The 22,962-nt window shown below is 37.3% G+C and overlaps 1 long non-coding RNA gene across 1 annotated transcript in view; it reads left to right on the top strand.

The window, feature by feature from the left end:
- LOC309609853 overlaps positions 1 to 20,827 on the top strand; it is a 161,370-nt gene extending 140,543 nt beyond the window's left edge. The window contains exon 3 of the long non-coding RNA XR_014233622.1: positions 18,891 to 20,827. This is a non-coding gene — a long non-coding RNA (uncharacterized lncRNA). The remainder of the gene's footprint in view (positions 1 to 18,890) is intronic.
- The last annotated feature ends 2,135 nt before the right edge of the window (positions 20,828 to 22,962 follow it).

Below are 22,962 nucleotides of genomic sequence, written 5' to 3'. Positions count from 1 at the left end.
TTCTAGCATAGAAATGTCCTGTGATGCCTATGTGAACTAACAAGTACCTAAAGTACAAATATCTAGAGAGACTGAGAAAATCAGAACAGTCATCTAAAAACTATGAATGCCCATATTAAATAGAGAAGAGGGCAAATAAGCACATTGTGGCATAGGCTAGTCTTTACTAGTTAGCCGAATTAAAATTAAGAGGAACAATTTATTATAGGATGATCAGGCATCTCTTTTTTTAAAAAATCCTCCTGAGATTAACTAAAATCTGTGAAACTGGTCTGTCTTTACATCTGTGTTATTATGTTTCTCCATTTAAAAGGGCCAAAATCCTTAAGTGTGAAGGAGTCAATTATTTACAGTCCAGGTCTATTGTAAATAGAGGATGTTAAAACCAATGGTCAAAGAACTTCCAATTAAATATGGCAAGTTATATGCATGTATTTACCTCTTTCCCACTCCCCAAACATTTCTAAAAATAAGAGTGAAGGGATTAAAAGGGCATAAACCCATAAAAACAGAGAGGGCAGGATCGCAACAATAAAATTTTAATAACTGAAACAATGGACAAGTAGTTATTGATTAGGAGGCCAGAAAAATCTAGCAATACATATTGTAGGACCCCAGAAGGACTCAGAAACTGCATCCTGGTCTCTCTGAGAGGATATAGGTGGGGCTGAAAAAAGAATTGATTGAAAATCTATATAAAAACCTTATTTTCTCCCCAACTCCAAGCATCCACAAAACCACCCCACTCTGAGTCCAAAAGCGGACTAGAGTTTTACTCTCTCGAGAGCATAATCAGAAGACCTCTAGTTTTAGGGGGGACACCAGGCACCTCTGAGGACTGGGATATCACACTGAATACAAGGAATTAAGTAAAAGTCTATTAACCAAATGTGAAATTAGAGTTTGACACCCAGCTAAATTATCACTCAAATGAAAGTATAGAGCAAAGAAATGTGAGGTCACCCCCAAATATGTTTATCTCAGAAAGTTATTAGAGAAAGTGTTCCACCAAAATGGGGAAATAAACCAAGAACACTGAAAATGTAAGATCTAGGAAACTAAGGATCCAACATAGACGAGAGCTATAGATGCCACAGCTGTGCAGCAGGCCTGTTCTAGACTGGAGCACAAGGTATGTGGGCTCAAGAACGGATGCCTCAGGGGAGAAGGATGGGAAATAAAACAGACAAAGAGATTTAAAAGTAATCTGATATGTTTTAATATCTTGAGGAAAATTTATATTCCCAGTACTTCTAGCAGAGAATTTTTAGGTAAATTAGTGAAGAGGTACATAGAAAACTAAGCAAAAAGAAAAGTAAGATAATTATTACCTCAGGGGGGAAATTTTTTTTAATGTATGAGAAAGGAAATGTGAGCCTTATATACATTGTTCAGCTGTAAATAATGTTGACATAGTCATAATAATATAGACACAAAAGCCTTTATTAAAACTTCAATATCTGTATCAGAAAATGATGAGAAAGGAAATGTGTGAAGGTATTTATTAGTGAGGGAAGAATGGAGAAGAGATAAATTTTCATCTTTCATAGAAGGAAGTCAAAAATAATAAAAGTGCAAAATCTCAAGAAATAACTACATAGGCATGCTATTTAGAAATAAGTAAATAGAAGAAATTGCTAAAATATCTATGAGGAGTAAGAATCGGCTGTGCAGAAAGGTAGACACAGGTAACAGCTGTTTTTGTATTATAAACCTAGTTTTAAAAAAATGGCTTTTTAAACCATATATATGTGTATAGCACTGATAAAAAATAAATAAAATTTTAAAATAACATAAAACCCATGAGCAAATTTAGCAGGTCAATCTTGTAACCTAGTTCATTTTCTTGCCACCTTCTAGCATAGGGTTTTTAATTAGTATGAAGTATGTTTCTGGAAATCAGGGGAAATATTGCCGTTTGTATTTTTAACGTTTAGTAATTAATTAGATTTTAGTGAAGATGCAGAACCACTCCAGCTTATCTAGTCAGAAACATAATACAGAGAAATGGGTACACACAAAGTTCAAGGAGCAAGATCTAGTCTTAGCTTCCAGAAATGATTCCCAGGTACAACAATGAACCTATGTGGGAACTGCTGTTTCTCCATCAGAAATTTAGAAAGTAGGAAAAATGCAATTGCTCATTCCAGGAACACACCATCCTAGCCACAATCCACAACAGCAAAATGGATGTTCTATGTCCTACTTCTCAACTTCCAAGAAGTTAGGAACAGCCGTACTTACTGCAGAAAACAAAATGCTTCATAACCAAACACTTCACAACCAGACTCGCCCAAAGCAACAACAGAAGCACAGCCACCTCATTTCTGACTTCCAAAATGTCACACAAGGACATCTGGGGAAATCCCAAATATAAGGGAAACTGGGAAATGTAGGCTTTGACTTTCCAGCCTCTTTTTTTCAATAATGCATGACCCAAAGGTTGGAATGGAGTTGGGTGAGCCAAAGAACAGTAATTTTACAAGGAATATATAATGCTATAGCTGCTAATTCACTAACAGGCCCCAGATGGGATCAGCCACCCACTCAGGTCTGAACTAAAGCTAGGACAGTTGTTAATTCCATTAGGAGAACTCCTAAAACTGATCCTCTCAGAAGGCCTAGCATTTAATGAGAAGTCAGTGATTAGTAATAGCTAATAAAACTATACATTTATATATGACTATATATCATATTGTGACTTTTTCTGGAGATTGAATGACATGATAATTAAGTATTCATGGACAAAACAGTATCAGACAATCTGGACAGGAAAAATCCATTGATGAGATTATGGAGACAGGGCAGAAAGGCAAATTAAGTGGAAATTTTAACCCTGTATACCATTCAAATGATAGATTCAGGCCAACTCACAATGGCTTTTAAGGACACATGCAATGGAATTCAAGAGATCTTCTTTAACTGGATCTTAGCATACTTGAGGCTCTTTCTTATGCAAAATGGGAGCTTAGTTTGTAAAAAAGTGAAGGAAGGGTCCTGGTTAGGGGAAGTTTAAGAATTTAAATCCTGGCCATCAGGGAAGCATATGAGGTCACTCCATGTTCAAAAAAAAAGATTCAAAAAATTTTTTATATCCTAAAGCCCATGGTAGTGATCATCCCAATCCTAGACAACTCCTTACTTTCCATGATAAAGGGAGGGGTTAGGAAGGCTGATGTACCAGACACCAGGAGAATCCTGCTGAGATTTTTACTTTAAAAGGTGACTATAGTGTTTGGAGTAGGTTGCCAATTGGCCAAAGGAGACTATACAGATACACAACAAATATATATATCACATACATAAAAACACATTTTTAAGGCTAGGTTAAAATTCCAATATAATTAGCCAAAGATTCCAAATGTTATTAGAAGTGAAGTGACATGCACATTCTATCGATTTCATCAATAAGAGATTGAATTATCCCAGAAATAAGAACAGTGTGTTGGTCCTTAGCCTGTTTGCCCTCAGATTCATCCATCACCCTTCCCCTCTTCAGCCCTTCTTCTGCTCTGCTCTGTGTGCAGAGGGGCTAACCCACAGGCTGTTTTTCCCAGTCTCCTTTGTCAACGGCTCTTCTGCTGGGTGTAGTCAATGAGATGTCCAATGAGAAGTGCTGATCAGAGGATGGTAGAGGAAGAGAAAAGGGAGGTTATTTCTCCCTCTCTGCCTTGGGGATCATTTCTGGCAGCAGATATATCTCCTCTTTGACCCCAGCTACCACTAAAAAAAGCCCATCCTGGTTCCAGCTTCCTTTAGGTAACCCCGACCACTAGGCTCTATAATATCACCTCCTCCCTCAGTTTCTCCAGCAATTGCTAATCTCACGCATGTTGATTTCTGTTTTCCTGATCGGACTCTGACTGATAAAATTATTGCAGTAATTCTTTTGAGTTGATCTACAGTTTTTTTCTTGGGGCAAGAGATAGTTTGTACTTGGTCTGTGGTTCTTCTAAGTAATCAACTTTAGTGATTGTCTTTTTTTTTTTAATCTAAGTTTATTAACTTTTCCTTGTGAGATACTGTGTGTGAGTCAAGGATTTCATTTGACATATGAAAGAGAATTTTTTATTGGGATAATAAAAGGACTCTGTAAGTGCTTAATTAGGAGACAAAAGCCATCCATCCTCCTCTGTTTGGGACAATGGTTGTCAACCTGGTTATCCATCAGAATAGTATGGGGAGTCTTAAAAATCACCCCCACCAAGGAGATGCTGATTTAAATAGCCTAAGATGAATAATTTTTAGAGTAGTGGTCCCCAGACCAGCGGCATCAGTATTACCTAAGAACTAGTTAAAAATGCAAAATGTGGGTCCCCCCAACCCTAGAACTACTGAATCAGAAACTTCTTGAGGTTGGCACAAGAAATCTGTGTTTTAACAAGCCTACCAGGTGATTTGATGTACACTGAACTTTAAGAACCACTATTTTAAAACTACCCAGGTGACTCTGATGTGCAGCCAAGTTTAAGAACCACTGGTTTAGGAATAAACTATCTATAAAATCATAACTTTAATTAAACATGCAATTATTTAATACCTACCATGCTTTGGACTTTCCTGTTGCCCAACAGAAGACTGAAAATGAGATTATTAATAAAATTTGAAACTGCAGAAAGATGATGCATTAAAAGAAAAAGTTGTAAGAGCCACAATTATTCAATCACACAGAACACAAAAAGAAAAATGTATTATGAAATTTCTTCTTTCTGAATTAAAAATAGCTAACTAGATAGTAAATGTGCTTCAACGATAAGGCTGAGGTCCATTGCAGAATGCATGTCCAATTAACTAACATAGATTTCTCCACTTGTCTTCAATTACACTAATGGCACAAAATCTTTGCTAGAGATGATTTTAGATATCATGTAATCCAGGATTTTGCAACCAGTAATTCATGGACCTGAGGGCTTACAGAAGTTTTCTGGCAATGTAGCAGTTTAAATTGTTTCACGTGAAAATAACAGTAACTCCAACTCCAACTAGCATAAATGATCAAATACATTTTAGGCTCCCTCATTTTCGGTCCACAACTAATGACAGTTTCTGTTGGAGTTTGCCTCAACTCCATTTCTCTACAATTCTCTTGGTTTTACTCTCTTCCTTATATCAACTTTGACTTCAAACTTGATATTCCTCATTGTAGCAAAATGGCTGCAGCAGTATCAGACCTCACGTCTGCATCCCATATCATCCAGAGAAAGAGAATGTGTCTCTCCAGATAAATACTGAAGAAAAACAAGGATTCTCTTTTTCCAGAAATCCCTGGAAAATATATTCTGGTTTTTCTTTAGCCCAGGTTGGTTTATGGGACCTAATCCTTGTGGTCAAGAGAATGAACTGGGCTTCAGTCAGTCAGGGCCCATTACTAGAGCTAAGGATGAAGTTGTTTACTCATGAGACAAATGGAAAACTAAGGTACTATTGCTACAGGAAAGTGCAATGAATACCAAGAATCCTAAAACAGCAAATTTCTGCTACGCGTAGGGGAGGGGAAGTGTTTTAAAACTGATAAGTAAAATAATTGTTCAGATGTTTTTCTTCAAATTAGATGCATCTTAGAGCCTCCAAGAATTTATCAAATGACCATTCATGGCAGCCAGTGGAGATCAGAGTGATATTCTCAAGACAATCATTTAGTCAGTTTACTTATCCAGGTTAATTCTACTAGTTTAGTGTTTTATTTGCTCTTCAGCTTAAAATAATTTTTATTCTTAGTTATATATTGTATAATTTAACACCTATAAGGGACCACTGCTTGGAGACAGAAAGACATACATATTGACGTGTGTTTTTCATGTTCACCCAGCACCTTCTGATGACACTGCCACAATTTTCTTACGGGAAAGCATCAGCACCTTTTTCCTGGTGGTACCATATAAGTGGAACTGTCAGTCAAGATGTCCCTCTCTCCCATAGCCACACAGTGAGCATGTGACCCAGAGCAGGCCAACCCAATTCCTTTTCCTGGGACAGGAAAGAATGACAGAGCTGATTCATCTCTGTGATGACACTTTAAGAGGACTATTCAATTACCTACTGCTCACAAAACCCAAGAGCTTTCCAGGTTCTTGCTGTTTCTAACGTGGCCCTTCAGCTTCCTTTGGTGTGTGAGTCACCTATGGCCTTCCAGTCAATTCACTTTTTGCTTGAGTTTTCAAGAATAGGTTCTATGGTTTGCAACATACAATCCTGATAAGAAGCATAAAAATGGCAATTCTGAACATTTCCTTCAAGATGATCAACACTGAATTCATAAATTCAAAAAATTTTTATACAGTATATCAATGCATGTCTAGTACTTTAAAAATCATTGTTGAATAGGGAAAATATAATAAGATTTTATCCAATTTTACTTATAATTTGTTAGGAATAAAAACCTTCTAAACTCTCAATGTGTTATTTGTGGATAAGTGTTTGGGAATAGCAGCTTGAAGTCTTCTCTTTTATCTTACCATTTAGAAACAAAAGACAAAAATATGAAAATAAGCTAGCTCCTTTTTAAAGCAAAATTGTTTTAAATGTTAAAATTCTAAGTATAGCTACAAAAGTGGCTTTTCAAGGTTTGATGCATAATAGGCAGTTAAATTTTAGTATATATTTTAATACATATTTAATCCCAAAAGAAACATGATGTAATATTATTTTTAATTGATTCATCAACAAATTATGCTTTTTCTCATAAAATAAAATTCAGGAAAATTAAAGAAAATTAAGCTTTTTCTAATAACTCATAGGGATGTAATGTATAGCATGGCAACTATAGTTAATAATACTGTATTGCACATTTGAAAGTTGCTGAGAGAATTGATCTTAAAAATTCACATCACAAGAAAAAACATTCTGTTAACTATGTATGGTTATGGATGTTAGCTACTCTTGTTGTGGTGATCACTTTGCAATATATACAAATATCAAATCATGATGTTGTACACCTGAAACTAATATAATGTATGTCAGTTATACCTCAATTTAAAAAAGAAAAAGAAAATTAAATATTTTCTAAAGCTGAATGATATATTTAAATATATAGTGACTAATGCTCAATGTATATAAAATAATATTAAGAAAAAGAATAAAAATATGTATAGTAATCTTTGAAGACATACTGATTTGAAAATTTTACTTGCCTTTCAAACCACTTATATTTCACACAGATAATAATAATTATTTTTAACTCCTAGGGGCCTTGGATAGATTATTTATTTCATTGAAAGGTGATCGAGTCAAAAAAACAAACAAACTGGGAAACAGTGATACACCTCCTTACTTGACAGGAACCAGAGAGGTCACACAGATAACCCTGAGAGGTGAGATACAAGCAGGGTTCCTTAGACTCGCAGGGCCCATCAGACATTCTTGCTTTCTGCCACAACAAATGCACTTCAGTAATTGTAGAAAAGTGAATTCTCATCAGCTTCTAGGCAATGTCTGTAACTTTACCAATTCCAAAACTATACATTTCTATGCAATTACATATATGATTGCCTACAAACCAACAGATGAGTCTTGAGTTGAACCCACAAATTTTGAGGCTAAAATCCAGAGCAGTTGCCCAGGACCCACTACCCATATATTGATTTAAGACCTTCTCAGTATTGAGTGATATTGCTAAATTAAGGTTTCATACATCTGAGTTTACAGAGATTGAACTTCTAATATTCAAAAGGGGTATAGAACCTACTGCGCTCCTCCAATTCTCTGCTAGGAGTTTTCTGTGACACCAAGACAGGGAACCAAGAATGGACAGATAGTAACTTTTATTGTGTTCCTTTGATTGTTTCTGTTGCCCCAACTAGTCACTTTTGAACATTTCTGCTATCTCCAGCTGTCTCTGATGAAATCAATACATAAACTTCCAATAATTCAGGATCCCATGACATTGAGAGTCTGTAAATAACAAAGAATAATTCAAAGCTCTTGGACAAAATTGTTCCCCTTGTTAAATGGGCTACCCTGATAAGCAGGGGAGAGGTAGACTTAGAAGGTTGGAGAAGAGTACAATATCAGACCTTTAAAATACTTGTAAAAGTTTTATGTTAGCTTGAACTAGGGCCTTATCTGGCTCCCGTGACATGATGAATGTCATGTGGCTAACAAAGTCTCATTCTAAACAGAGTTTCCATGTTCCTGTAAGTAAGCCAAGAATCCTATGATCTACAGCTACAAAAATTAAATAAACAAACAAGCAAATAAATAGAGGAAGAGTTTTAATCAAGCATAGTATCCTCCAAAGTGCTCCACCCAATTGATTGGAATTCCTGTCGTGTTATTTCTGAAAGTATGGCCAAAAGATACAATCTTTTATCAATTATTTTATTTTTTGGTGAGGACATTTAAGTTCTACTCTCTTAGCAAATTTTAATTGCATAATTCAATGTATATTCACCATGTTACACATTAGATCCTCAGATCTTATTCATATTATAACTGCAAGTTTGTATCCCTTTACTAGCTTCTCTATTTCCCCCAAGTCAGATCTATCCCTTACTTTATTTTGTTTTATTTTATTTTAATTGAAGTATAGTTGATTTACAATGTTGTGTTAGTTTCTGGTGTACAGCAAAGTGATTCAGTTTTTTTTTTCAGATTCTTTTCCATTATAGGTTATTACAAGATACTGAATATAGTTCCCTGTGCTATATAATAAACCCTTGTGGTTTATCTACTTTTTATACAGTAGTGTGTATCTGTTAATCCTATACTCCTAATTTATCCCCACCCCCCTTTCCCCTTTGGTAACCATAAGTTTGTTCTCTGTATCTGAGCCTGTTTCTGTTTTGTAAATAAATTCGTTTGTTATTATTTTTTAGATTCCACATATAAGTGATATCATATAATATTTGTCCTTCTCTGTCTGACTTACTTCAACTTACTTCACTTAGTATGATAACCTCTGGGTCCATCCATGTTGCTGCAAATGGCATTATTTCATTCCTTTTTATGGCTGAGTAATATTCCAGTGTGTGTGTGTACAGATACATACATCTTCTTTATCCATTCCCTCTGTTGGTGGACACTTAGGTTGCTTGCATGAAAAGACACATTTTTCTTGAACACTCCGTAACTGGGCCTGGAATCCAAGTGAGTTTGCCCCAGCCCCTGTCTCGTTCTGAAATTTAGGATTCAGGCATAATGTTCATCTCTACTTCCTTCCCCTCTGATTTTCCTTTGACTTAAATTCCAGACTGCTACCACACAGTGTTTCACCCCCTCGACAGTTTAGTCTCTGTGCTTCTGTCAGCATGCGGTCCATGAGAAGCTGCCAATGTTGCCTTTTTGTGATGTATCAGTGTTTTACCTGATGGTCAGGTCCTTGTAGCATCCCACAAAAATCTACTTAATTGATAATATCCCTGAACTGTGGTAGTAATACCAGCAGATCTCCACATGCAGAGTTTTAGTCGGAGGTGCCAATCACACATCTTCTTTGGCTACAGTGGAAGCATAAATTCAAAATCTATATAAAAATTTGCCTTAGAATCAGGCTTAATCTAGGTTAGTGTCTGACTCCATTGTGTAGTAAACACCATGTGCTAAGTAAAATCTCCTAAGATTCTTCCTGCTAAATGATCTCTGTGGTTCTTTAAGTTTCCTAAGAACACCAAAAAGGTATGACCACAAAAAAGAAGTGGGGATGGGTATGATCCTCAGAAGATCTGCCATTTTTAGGGTGTTCATTCTCCAGTATTCATATCTTGGTGACATAGGCATGAAAGTTATATATTAATTGGACCCGCCTGAATCAGGGGATGTCTGTGCTTACTTTTTCAGCTCTGATACTCTGCTCTCTGATCTTTGAAGTTAGAGTTTTTGTCGGAGGAAGCAAGAGGACAGAGTAAGATTAAGATTATTCATAAATATTGTGGAATGTCTGGTAGGATGAGTGAAGCACGGGTAAAGCAAATGCCATACTAGATGTGAAACCACGTTTATGGAAAAGAAAAGGGAAGCTTTCAGGGAGCAAAAATGCACCAGAATATAGAAACCACAGAAGACAGAGCTAGAATATGCCTCAGATGTCTAGGAATAGCAGAGTTAAAATGTCTGTATATTAGCAGACATGTAAAATTACAGAATAATATTTGACAAAACATTTTATTTCAGACTTTTACTATTTGTCCAGTTTCTTTCCCTTCCTTCCTTCCTTTCTCTTCCTTCTTTTCTATGATATAGGATTAGATAATAATTAGTTGATTTTAATCTTTCTAGGTTTGTTCATGTTTCCCTTTCCTTGACTCTATGGGCCCCAAAAATGGATTGCCTTTCTGAACACTAAATGGAAACTTTTTTTGTATAAATGCAGAAACCTGGACCACACGATATTGAGTATAGACTTTCAGGGAAACCAAAGTGAAAATCCCACCAAAGATACTTTTAAATTATTGCCTCTGTACATATGGAATGTGATTTCTTATCCAAATTTTTTGAGATAATTTATGAATTTGCTGTATTGCATACTCTTTAATCAACATAAATACCAAATAAGTGAAATTATTTACCTAGTCATTTTAGATTTACAAAGAAAAAAACTATATATACCTTGGATACAATTACTAGTACATGGTCAGTCCATTTTAGCTGATCAGCTGGCTGGCTGAATGCAGGTCTGTGTCTCTCAGGCAGCCCATGTAGCACAATGGAAAGGCACTGGAGTAGGAGCCAGAAGATCAGATGTCAGTTCTGTAGTGTCCCTGGGAAAATCGCTCAGCCTTTATAACTCTCCGTTTTTTTATCTGTAAAATAGAATAAAAATATCTTCTGGCCTGCCCCGCTGGATTGTTAGGAGAATCAGAGAAGACAGTGCATGTGAAAGCATTTTGTAAATGCAAGGCATTTGTGATATAATTTTACTTAACTAGTAATTGATATTCCCCTGCTTTAAAGCCACATTTTCAGAAACTAAGACAATTAGTTATGGCAGTTCGTATATATCCCAAAGCTAATTTTGACATAAAAACATCAATTTCAAAAGCCCAAACCATGTGGCCTGTCCTTAGGCCTGAAAATTATTCAGTGTTTTGTAAAGCTGAGGTCAGTCAGTTGGTGCCTCAGGATGGTGTCAGCAGCCGGCCAGTGATACTCAGCTTTAGCTGGGGACCAGTTTTCCTCTGACCTCAATATTACAGTGTTTCAACTGTCATGTGTTTAAAGCCTGTAGGCTGGTTGATAAGAAAAATGAGGCAGGGTGCAAACACCTGGGGCTCAGCTACCTTAGTAAGTTTAAGTCACTGTTAGGAGTGGGGAGGCATTTCAGCAACTTTTCTCATGTTTACTTAAACTGATTTTAACCTTAAGGTAAACTATTAACCTACTTAAGGAGCAACCAAATTAGAGTAGTAATGTAGTTTCTCAATTCAGTTATCAAAAGGGCCTACTAGGGTACCTTGTCCATGAATGAATATATCATCACTTTGTCACCTAAGTATTCAATCTGGGAGAAGTTATTTTCCAGAAAGTGATAGCATCATCTTATGTTTGTCTGGTCTTCAGGGGATGAAGTGGTATAGCTCTATGAGAACATGACTGATAGAATGGAACCTGCTTGAACATTAGCATCATGACAGCAGTCTCATTACCAGTGGTTAAAATTTCAGCTTTCAGTTTTCAGATATCAAAATAGCAAGAAAGGTTTCCATAAATTAACTGGTACTTTTCCCGACCTCTGCCACTTCACAGCCATGGTATATCTGGAAGCTAAGATATGGGCACGGGACTTTGGGTGTTTCCATTAGCAGGTTGGTTTGCACTGCTAGATAAAGATGTCTGGGGGAGTCCAAATCTCATTTACCATGAGGCTCCTTTTTATTTTTCCACTCACCTTCTATATTGTATAACACAACAAAGTTAAATAGCATAGATTCCTAGGTCGAGGGCTAGCAATAGACTAGACCAAGTCTATAAGAGGTCAAGCAGTGGAGAAGCAGAAATTTTAATAAAATCCAGGGAGCAGGGGTAGGAAATCCTATGTGTTAATTAACTCTACCTCTTTTAAGCTTCTGATAGTTGTACAATTATCCTCTGCTTCATTACCATGAGCTTGTTCAAGTAAAACAACAATTAATAAAATTTTAGACTACCCTTCCCAACAATTTAAAAAAACATCTGCAAGCAAAATTATTATATCATTTTATCACAGCCATTTAAAAAAAAATAGGATAATATTATTAGCAAACTGAGACCTAGCTGTGACATGTCCAAGCACTTTCCTAATTGATAAATCAAGAGTTGAACCAATCATTTCTAGAGTCCCTCCAAGAACTAGTATTCTATGCTTCTATTTCAAATGGCAAAGGGATGCAGACAGCTCTTGAATTAACTGGGGTGAAATTAGTATATCTAATATAATGTAACTGGTAATACTAAAACCTAATTTTATCAATTTAGTTTGGGCTCTTCTTTTCCTAAATTTTTTTTTCTTCTTCCTGCTTATTTTTTGGTAACTGCACAAATAGAAAAGAAAGGTCAAATAGACGGCATAGACAAAAAAGATGTAGGTCAGAGGATACAAACTTTCTGTTATAGGTAGAATAAGTTCTAAAAATCTAATGTACAACATGGTGACTACAGTTAATAATGTGGTATTGTATACTTGGAAGTTGCTGAGAGTAGATCTTCACCTTTCTCACCACACAAAAAAAAGATTAACTACATGAGGTGATGGACATGTTCATTATATTGATGTTGGTAATCATTCTGCAATGTATACGTGTATCAAATCATCATGTTGTACACTAAATATATACAATTATATTTGACAATTACTCAATAAATTTGGGGATGGGGGACAAAACAGCTAATCTCTCAATATTAAAGCACTGGCTATTATCAGGATTTCACACAACTGCTTATGAAATTTACTGAAAATTCCTCCTATATCTATCTTTACTGTAAGTGGATTAGGCCTTAAAACATTTCAAGTGAGACCCTATCTAGGATTGCTTGCCTTCTAACTAATGAATTTATTCAACATCATTGACTAGTTTTGATGCCCCTCCCCCCATTCATGGAATAGAAGAAACACAGCAGCGACAATTCTGCTCCAGTGTGTTGTGCTACTAGCTGGCCTCAATCCTGACCTAGAAGGAACATCTTCAAAGCTGAGAATTAATTTAGAGTCTGTTCCAGGTCAGTCCTTGGCGTCTTTGCTGAGAAGACCTACTAATGCCAACCTCAACAGAAATAAACACAAGCCCATAAGGAACTGGACTGAGACCATTAATCATGTAGCATAAGACAAATAGCAAAGCCTGTCAAATGATGAACCTACCAACTCAAAACTGAGTACAAAATAGCAATTCCAAAATGTTACAGTAGGTAATATCCCATTAAAAGGTATAAAGTTTCCACAAGACCAACAAACAAATTAATATACTATTAAAATAACTTACTAGAAAACTCTAAATATAATGATTTCATGATGCAGTCTGAACCAGAAATGCTTCAAAGTAACATATTGTAATTTAGGACATTTTGCTACAAATTATCCTTGATACGTGGCACAATTTAAGATAAAAAGATGCATTTCTGGGTTACGGTGAAATTTTTCTTATCCTAAAAACAGTATGCTGAAAAATACTAAAACACGACTAGTAATCTACTGGCTCAATTTTTAAAACACTTTCAATTATCTCCATAAATGGAGAGATTTATAGGTTTATCAAGTAGGTACAGGATTTGCTTGACAGTAAATTCTTGTAGAATGAAGCCAATTTATACTCATTTTTCAATATCTAAAATAACTACAAATTTAAATTAGCAAACTACATTATGCAATCATATTGATAAGCATGTCCCTGGTGGTTCATATATAAATATTTTAGCTACTTCTTTGCATCCATAGGAGAACAGGATTGGAAGCCTACTTTTCTGGGGTCCATCCATCATCATAAGGTGCAGGTCCAGACTAAAAGTCTGTCTCATGTAGCTTGCAGACAAGGAGACTCCTATTTTCACCTGGGCAGGTGTTGCTTCTGCTACAAGGCATGCTAATACTTCAACAGCCTAAGTAACGAGGGAAATGAGGCCAGGACTGGGCAGGGACAAAGCTGGGAGAAACTGACCCAGCTATAGGGCTGGTGCCCAAGGAGGTAGTCTACTGTCAAATGACCAGTCCGAAAGGGCACAGTGATCCTCCAGCTTGGTTGCAGCAGTCTTCAGTATCTGAGATCCCCTGAGAAAATACAGTTTGGCAAAATGAGGTTTCAGGCAGCAGGTGATCTGCCAAGACAGATTCGGTTGTCACCACAGAACCTGTATCAGTCAGGGTCCTAGAAGGAAGCATCCATCAGACTCAGGTTAGGAAAATTCAAGAAAGTTCAATTAAGGGACTATTTCTAAAGTTGTAGGATGAAATCACAAGGGAAAATACAATGCCCCAATACCTAGCTAGGCTGTAACCATCCCTAGCTAGAAGGAGTGAGGAGTGAAGGCAATTCCTAGAATCTGGAAGCAGAGGACCACCTGGAGCAGAGCTGTGACCTTCTGTGGAAGGAGGTGGGCAGCTAAAGGTAACCCCAGAGGGAAGAAGCTAGAAATATAAATACTCTGATCTCACTCAAGCCACTCCCTGGAATCTCCTGCCAGGGCTCCCCCGTTGGCCAAACCCAGCTGGAGCCAGAAGGCAAGGGTTGGTAGGTTCATATGGATCAGTATGGAGAAGGGAGGGAGAAAACAAGGTGGAAAAGGGTGGAAAGGAGTCTAGCAGGGCAAACAGAAAAATGGTGACATAAACAGGATCCCCCAAAATGTGTGGGAGTCTGGGGAGGGCTCAGCATCCAGAGAAAGGGGCCAACAGAGTGAAGCAGTATATTAGAGCCCTCATCAAAAAAAGAAACTGGGTCAGAGGAGGACTGCACCCACATAGGAAGTCAGCTGCTAAGCAGCAAACCAAGGCAGAAGTCTGCTGGCACATGTTATGCCAGAGATGTGGGAGTGAGGGAAAGCCCCCAGGCATGCTGGAGGACTGGCTCCAGAGCAGAAAAGCTCAACCTCGATCTACCTCACTGATGCCTTTGGCATCGAATGTACCTGCTGCCTGCGTCAGGACCGACATAAGAACAAGTCCGAAATGAGACTGGTGAAGACCAGAGTATCTGCAACTGAGAAAATGGGAAAGAAAGAAAGTCCCAATGCCATCGGAGACTGTTAACGGTCCTTGCAAGAAATGGATGACAAGTTCAAATTGGGAAATGTAAGGAGAGTCTACAAAGGTGTGGAAAGAATGTAGGAAATGTAGAGAAACTGCAAGGGATGTGCTCCACCCCTAGACTCGGGACAACAAGGGAAGGGGGCAGTTATAAAACCCAGAACTGCAGGCTGAGAAATGCCCCAGCCTTCAAATGAGGAACATCATCTGTCTTGGGAGAAAAGGAGGGGGGAACCTATGGAGAAGAAACCCAGGGGATGTATCTCTGGACTCACTCTCTACCCTCTTCAGATCTCCTGCAGGACTCCCCACTGACCAAACCCACCCAGAAGCCAGAGGACCAGGTTAACTCAGTCTACACAGGTCAATGTTGTAGGCCACAAAGAAGGATGGGGACACGACAAAGCTAATAAAAGTGATCCAGCACAGGCTATAGTGTAATCCGGTGAAAAAGGATGAGGTTCTTCCCATGAGATACTTACCCATAACAAAGGAAAAATAGTAACTTTACATAAAAGAAACTAGCAGACTCCACCTTGACTAGACGATCAAGTTGGCATCACCAGGAATGGGTCAAACTGATATCTCGTGTTTCCCTATATGATTCCCTGAGAAGAAATCCATACTTGAGTCTGATCATGAAGAATCATCAGACAAACCCAGACTGAGGGACAGTGTACAAAATAATTAGCCCATCCACTTCAAAAATGTCAGTGTCGTGAAAGGCAAAGAAAGACTGAACAATTGTTCCTGGTGAAAGGAGACTATAGAGACATGAGAGCTGAATGCAGCACACGACACAGTGTTTCCTCCTGATGCCAGGACATTACAGGACAAACTGTGAAATCTGAATTAGGTCTGTAAATTAGATAATAGTGTTATATAGATGTTAATTTCCTGATTTTGATTCTTGTACTGCAGTTATGTAATAAAAAGCCCTTGTTTTTAAAAAATACATAATGAGGTATTGGGGGGTAAAGATGCCTCATGTCTACTTTCAAACAGTTCAGGGAAAAAATGCATAGAGAAGAAGAAAAGAAAGAAAATATTATAAAACATTAACATTTGGGGAATTTGGGTGAAGTGTATATAAAAGTTCTTTTACTATTTTTGCAATTTTTCTTTAAGTAGAAAATTATGTCAAAATAAAGATAAAAGTGAGGAGAACTTGAACTGGTGCAATAGCAGTGGGACTAAAGAGGAAGGGACATATACAAGAACTATGTAGGAGGTAAAATGGATCAGATTTAAGTGATGAATTATGTGGGAGGGGTTTACAGTGAACATAAGGCGTATGGTTTTGACCACCGCATAGTGCAGATGTCATCATTTTGGTACTCTTAGCGTGAACTGCTAAGTTGTCTGAATGATATATTAAATGTGCCCTGGATAAAATTCAAATATCTATTTCTATAATTTGTTATTTTTCTAGAGAATTGACACAGTCAAATATTAGTAGATTCAAAACAAGATCCTAAATATCCACATCATCAATAGTAATAAGAGTTTAATTCTTTCCCCAGGAAAAGCAAGCAATTGTGGATTTACCCAGTAAGGGGTGAAAGAATGCCCCTGGCAAATCAGTTCCTCTTCTCCAGTCTTCCCTGGGATACAGAGCTGATTAGGACCCTTTCAAAGCATCAGAAGGACATTTAGAATGCAAAAGTAACTCAGACCTGTGACAGAGTGGTTCCCTGCAACTGATTGGGGAAGCAAGTTGTAAGAGAGAGCATTCCAAACCCTTCTACTCTCATGTAAAACACTTTGTTTGGCACAAAGTTGAGAAAGAAAATCATATGTCTTATAGGCTTCCATCAATCTCAAATAGTCAGCAATATGAGAAATTAACCCCATTTCTCTGACCGTCCTATGTGTCCTATTCCAGGGCACAAAGCCCAGTTGTTTAAGGCATGGCCTATTCAACAAGCGTGTACTGAACACTTACCATTAGCATCAGCCTTTAATCTGGGTCAGATTTATGGGTAGGTATAACCCACACTTTGCAGGAAATAGAGACTTAAGGATATAGCTTTTCTGCTGTATTTCTCATAGTAGTGTAAGTTTTCTGGGACTAATTGTTAATATGGATTTAATGCTTGATTACTATGAGTTATATCTGTTTTTATTACTCAGAGTCCTAGTTAGATGTTGGTTATAACTAAAATACCTAAATAATGGTGGATTCTATTGAACAACCAGCAACTAGTGCCAAGAAGATTAGCTGCACCCACACTCAGCTACTGGGCTGAGAAGGGAATGATATTGAGGTGAAATAGGCAGCTGGTTACTAATTAATGTTGTTTTGAGATGCTTCAAGAACCCATAGATCCTGCAGTGTTACCATTAAATATCCTTTCCTTTGAAATAACCACACCTACCAAGGTCTCCATTAAAATGCAACTACCCTTAAGGTATGTCAATAATACAGAAGGGTAAATCAGTTTATTAAATACTGTGAAGGATGAGGATAACATAAGAGTATTTTTGGATCTGGAAGTGGAAGATTTTGAAATGGAAGAAAGCACAGAAAATAGGGAAGTGCAAAGTTTTAGGAAAAAGAAAATCTCCCTACTTCACAGCTTTCCATAGGACTGGCCCTAAAACTAAATGTCATGAGTGTATGGGTGTGTTTTCTTTAACTTTTTCCAGTCAAGAGTCATGTACCACAATGTTCATTGCAGCTCTATTTACAATAGCCAGGACATGGAAGCAACCTAGGTGTCCATCGACGGATGAATGGATAAAGAAGATGTGGCACATATATACAATGGAATATTACTCAGCCATAAAAAGAAACGAAATTGAGATATTTGTAGTGAGGTGGATGGACCTAGAGTCTGTCATACAGAGTGAAGTAAGTCAGAAAGAGAAAAACAAATACCGTATGCTAACACATATATATGGAATATAAGAAAAAAAAAAGGTCATGAAGAACCTAGGGGTAAGATGGGAATAAAGACACAGACCTACTAGAGAATGGACTTGAGGATATGGGGAGGGGGAAGAGTAAGCTGTGACAAAGTGAGAGAGTGGCATGGACATATATACACTACCAAATATAAAATAGATAGCTAGTGGGAAGCAGCCACATAGCACAGGGAGATCAGCTCGGTGGTTTGTGACCACCTAGAGGGGTGGGATAGGGAGGGTGGGAGGGAGGGAGACGCAAGAGGGAAGAGATATGGTGATATATGTATATGTATAGCTGATTCACTTTGTTATAAAGCAGAAACTAACACACCATTGTAAAGCAGTTATACTCCAATAAAGATGTTAAAAAACAAAATAAGACTTTTTTCCCCAAGGCTACAGTCTACATCTCCAAACTTCGACAAACACCTTTTATCAGAATGTGGGTTGAAGAACAAGGGTGCAGAAACTCAAATAACAACTAGAATCGCAAGAACACATGCCTTTAAATGTGGGAAAAAGCATCAAAATCATTAAGTAATCCAGGGTATTTGCTTATCTTCCCTATTTGCTTATCTTCCTATGACCTGCCATTTCCAGCATTCTCTCTCTGCCAAAAACAAAGTTTTGTTCTGACCACAGGAAAGAGCATCACTGAAGTCTGCAGCTGTTTGGAAGAATATCTCCAAGTGTGGGGCTGAACATCTTCAATTAATTTTTCAAAGAATATTTCCTTCCGCAGAGATATGTTTGGGATTTCAGGATTCAAAGCATTGTACCTTAAGCCTCATTTTCAAACTGAGCATCTTCTTTCATTTTTCTCATCACACAGAGTGTGCACATAGTAGACACCTCCCTGGGACCTGTCTGATCAGAGCCCACAGTTCAGCAGGAGGGATCTTCCAACCAAGATCTAAAGGCAGACACACTCTGGATAATGGCTTATATTTAATCACTTCAAGTGCTGCATCTCTTTCTGGTAAGTTCTATTTTAATTTTCTTCTTTAGTGATCAAAAAGGAGCAAAGAAAAACTTACAACAATTTTCTCCTTGTACTTTGGAACTACATTTCTAAACTTTTCCCACCCTGTTGCCTAAAGGCAGATAAACCCTTAACAATATAAATCTTACCTGAAACTAACATAATGTTATATGCCAATTATAATTCAATTTTTTAAATAATTTAAATATATTTTAAATTTTAAAAAGTGTTTAAAAGACATTGTAAATCTGATAAAATCCAATAGGGTTAAATCTCTGGTCAGGTCCCACATATGTAAAATGGCATAATGCTTTCTAGCTCACGTAATCATGGTACAGATGAAGTTATATTGCGTATGTTCAATATCTTGCACAGAATAGATGCTCAGAAAAATGGTAGCTATTATTTTCTAAGACTGGCATTTTAATAGCTGGCAATTCAAGAGTAGGATAGAGCCTGATAATGCTGAGAACATCAATGATACCAATTAGCTTGTGTATGCTGCTTTACAATTTCCGACGCATTTTTATAGACATTTTCACACAACAACCCTGTGAGGTAGATTGATAGTGTTATTGTATTAGTTTTTTATTGCTGCATAACACATTGCCACAAATTTACTGAATTAAACAACACAAATTTATTATTTTACGCTTCTGCAGGTCAGAATTCCAACAAGGGTCTCATCAGGCTAAAATTAAGGTGTCAGCAGAGCTGTGTTTCCTTCTGGGGGCTTTAGGGGACAATTGTTTTCCTTGCTTGTTCAGGTTGTGGACAGAATTTAGCTCCTTGCAGTTGCAGGACTAAGGTGCCCATTTCCTTGCTGGCTGTCAAGTGAGAGCCATTCCAGCTCCTAGAGTCTGCCCCATTCCTCAGCTCATGGCCTCTTCCCTCTGTCAAAGCCAACAACATTAGGGTGAATCCCATTCATTTTTCACATCTCTCCTGCCTCATTTTTCATGACATGTTTCTGATTTCAGCCAGGAAAAGTTTCCCAGTTTTAAGTGTCTCTGTGACCAGATTGGGCCCACTTGAATACTCCAGGATAACTCCCCATCTCAGGGTGCATATCTTTAATCACATCTGCAAAGCCCCTTTTATCATGTAACATAACACATTCACAAGTTCCAGGGATTAAGACATGGACATCTTCAGGGCGGGGGGGGGGGGGGGGGGGGGTGGTTCATTAATTTTCCTCCCACCGTTATCATTATCCACATTTTACAGATAAGAATAATGAAGATCAAAGAGGATAAGAGACTAGCAAAGCGCACACAGTAAGCAACAAAGAATGGACTCAAATCCCCAAATTGTTTTACTCCAAACCGAACTCAGTGTTCTTCCAACAGACAATTTTTTTTCTGAAAGGCAACTCAGCATTTTTTTTCTCTCGCATCGCTCCTCCCTCCCCACCCACATGTAAACCCACACTTCCATTAACTATATTTAAGGCTGACATTCTTGAGGAATTAATGCATTTTCCAGAACTTCCACAAAGAAGCCAAAGTTTAGTTGTATTTCGACTGATTTTGATGTAATTTCTTCCAAGACTTATACCATTGAAAGTATTATTTGCCAACAATTGGTTACTTTCAGCTAGAGCTATAAAGATGGGTTGAGCACTAAAAGCAGTTCATGTCATGGTACATGTAGGTTATCTCACAATTCTTCTCAAGAGATGTACTCCAAAATTTACAAGCAGCTCATGCAGCTCAATATCAAAAAAACAAACAACCCAATCCAAAAATGGTCAGAAGACCTAAACAGACATTTCTCCAAAGAAGATATACAAACACATGGCCAACAAACACATGAAAGGATGCTCAACATCACTAATCATTAGAGAAATGAAAATCAAAACTACAATGACGTATCACCTCACACCAGTCAGAATGGCCATCATCAAAAAATCTACAAACAATAAGTGCTGGAGAGGGTGTGGAGTAAAGGGAACCCTCTTGCACTGTTGGTGGGAATGTAAATTGATACAGCCACTATGGAGAACAGTATGGAGTTTCCTTAAAAAACTAAAAATAGAACTACCATATGACCCAGCAATCCCACTACTGGGCATATACCCTGAGAAAACCATAATTCAAAAAGAGTCATGTACCACAATGTTCATTGCAGCTCTATTTACAATAGCCAGGACATGGAAGCAACCTAAGTGTCCATCAACAGATGAATGGATAAAGAAGATGTGGCACATATATACAATGGAATATTACTCAGCCATAAAAAGAAATGATATTGAGTTATTTGCAGTGAGGTGGTTGGACCTAGAGACTGTCATACAGAGTGAAGTAAGTCAGAAAGAGAAAAACAAATACCACATGCTAACACATATATATGGAATCTAAAAAAAAAAAATGGTTCTGAAGAGGGAAGTAGCCGCATAACACAGGGAGATCAGCTTGGTGCTTTGTGACCACCTAGAGGGGTGGGATAGGGAGGGTGGGAGGGAGACACAAGAGGGAGGAGACATGGGGATATATGTATATGTATAGCTGATTCACTTTTTTATAAAGGAGAAACTAACACACCATTGTAAAGCAATTATACTCCAATAAAGATGTTAAAAAAAAAAAAAGATGTACTTAGCATTTTGATACTGAAATGTTCAACATTCATTTGAGACAGGACTGGTCACTTCATATTTCCTAGATAATAATATTTCTAGCCTCCTTTCTTGTTACTAGGATTTAGAAACATAATTTTAAATTTATTTTCATACTATTTCAGTTAACCAGTAGGTGTTTATTAAACCCATTAATAAATACAAAATGTCAGTAGGCAATTCAAGGGAGTATGTGATTAAATGGAAAAATGTGGAGCCCAGACTGTACTCTGAAAACAATCATGTTCCTGAAATCTAAGGAGACGGTTCTGATTAGAAGTAGAAAACACTCTTTAAAGAAAATGGGCAGTCAGTTCAAGTTGGTTGTATGCAGAAATATATAGAGGATGGAAAAAGCCTGGCCACAATCAATCATATACAAGAATAACAATAAAATGAATGTTTTTATCAAAAAAATCCTGAACAGTAAAAGTCATCGGCTTATGCATTTTGAAATAAATTATACACTTTTATAAATTACAAAATTAAATCAATAAAACTCATTTTTAAAAAGGCCAGGTCATGAAGTAGATGCAGAGCAAAATAGAGATGTTAAAATTTTTAAGGAGGAAAGTGAAATTTAAGAAAAATTAGTCTGACAGCAGTACCCAATCTTAACTGTAAGTGGAAGAAAATAAGGACCAGTAAAGAGCCAGATGCCTTCCAGCCATCTAAGTCTGTGATGATAAAGGCAATGTAATGAAACAGTTGACTGGCTCTGGGGTCAGACAAATATTGGCTCAAATTCTGTCTTTTTCACTTACCAGCTATTTGCCTTTGGGCAAGACACTTGATTACTTTGACTCAATTTTCTCATCTGTAAAATGGAGATAATAATATTATCCGCCTCATGAAATTGTCATGAGAATTAAATGAGATGCTATCTAAGAAGCACAGGGCACCTAGCACATAGAAAGCACTCAGTAACTTTTAACTGTCATCATTATCATGATTATTGAGAATGGTGGCAATGAAAATGGAAAGAGAAGGGACAAAAGTCATTTTGAAGGCAATATGATTAGGATGCAGAAAATGTCTCCAAACTTTCTGACACTGATCACTGAAGCTTAATTGTTTAAGAAGTTGGTACAGCCTAAAACCTGGCTCAATCTAGAACTTCACTCCAAATGTGTCACCCTAAATCAGTTCTGTCCACTTAGGGCAAAATATGGTCAGGACCATACTCTGAAGACTTCTAATTTAACAGAGCTGCCCAACAGAACTTTCTACAGTGAAGGAAATGTTCTGTATTGGAACTGTCCAATATGATGAATACTAGCCACATGTGGCTATTGAGCCCTTGAA

This window comes from Balaenoptera borealis (assembly GCF_965194805.1).
Source record: "Balaenoptera borealis genome assembly, chromosome: 13".
Taxonomy (NCBI): domain Eukaryota; kingdom Metazoa; phylum Chordata; class Mammalia; order Artiodactyla; family Balaenopteridae; genus Balaenoptera; species Balaenoptera borealis.
The sequence above is the reverse complement of the archived record's forward strand: the minus strand, read 5'-3'. Positions and strand labels throughout refer to the sequence as shown.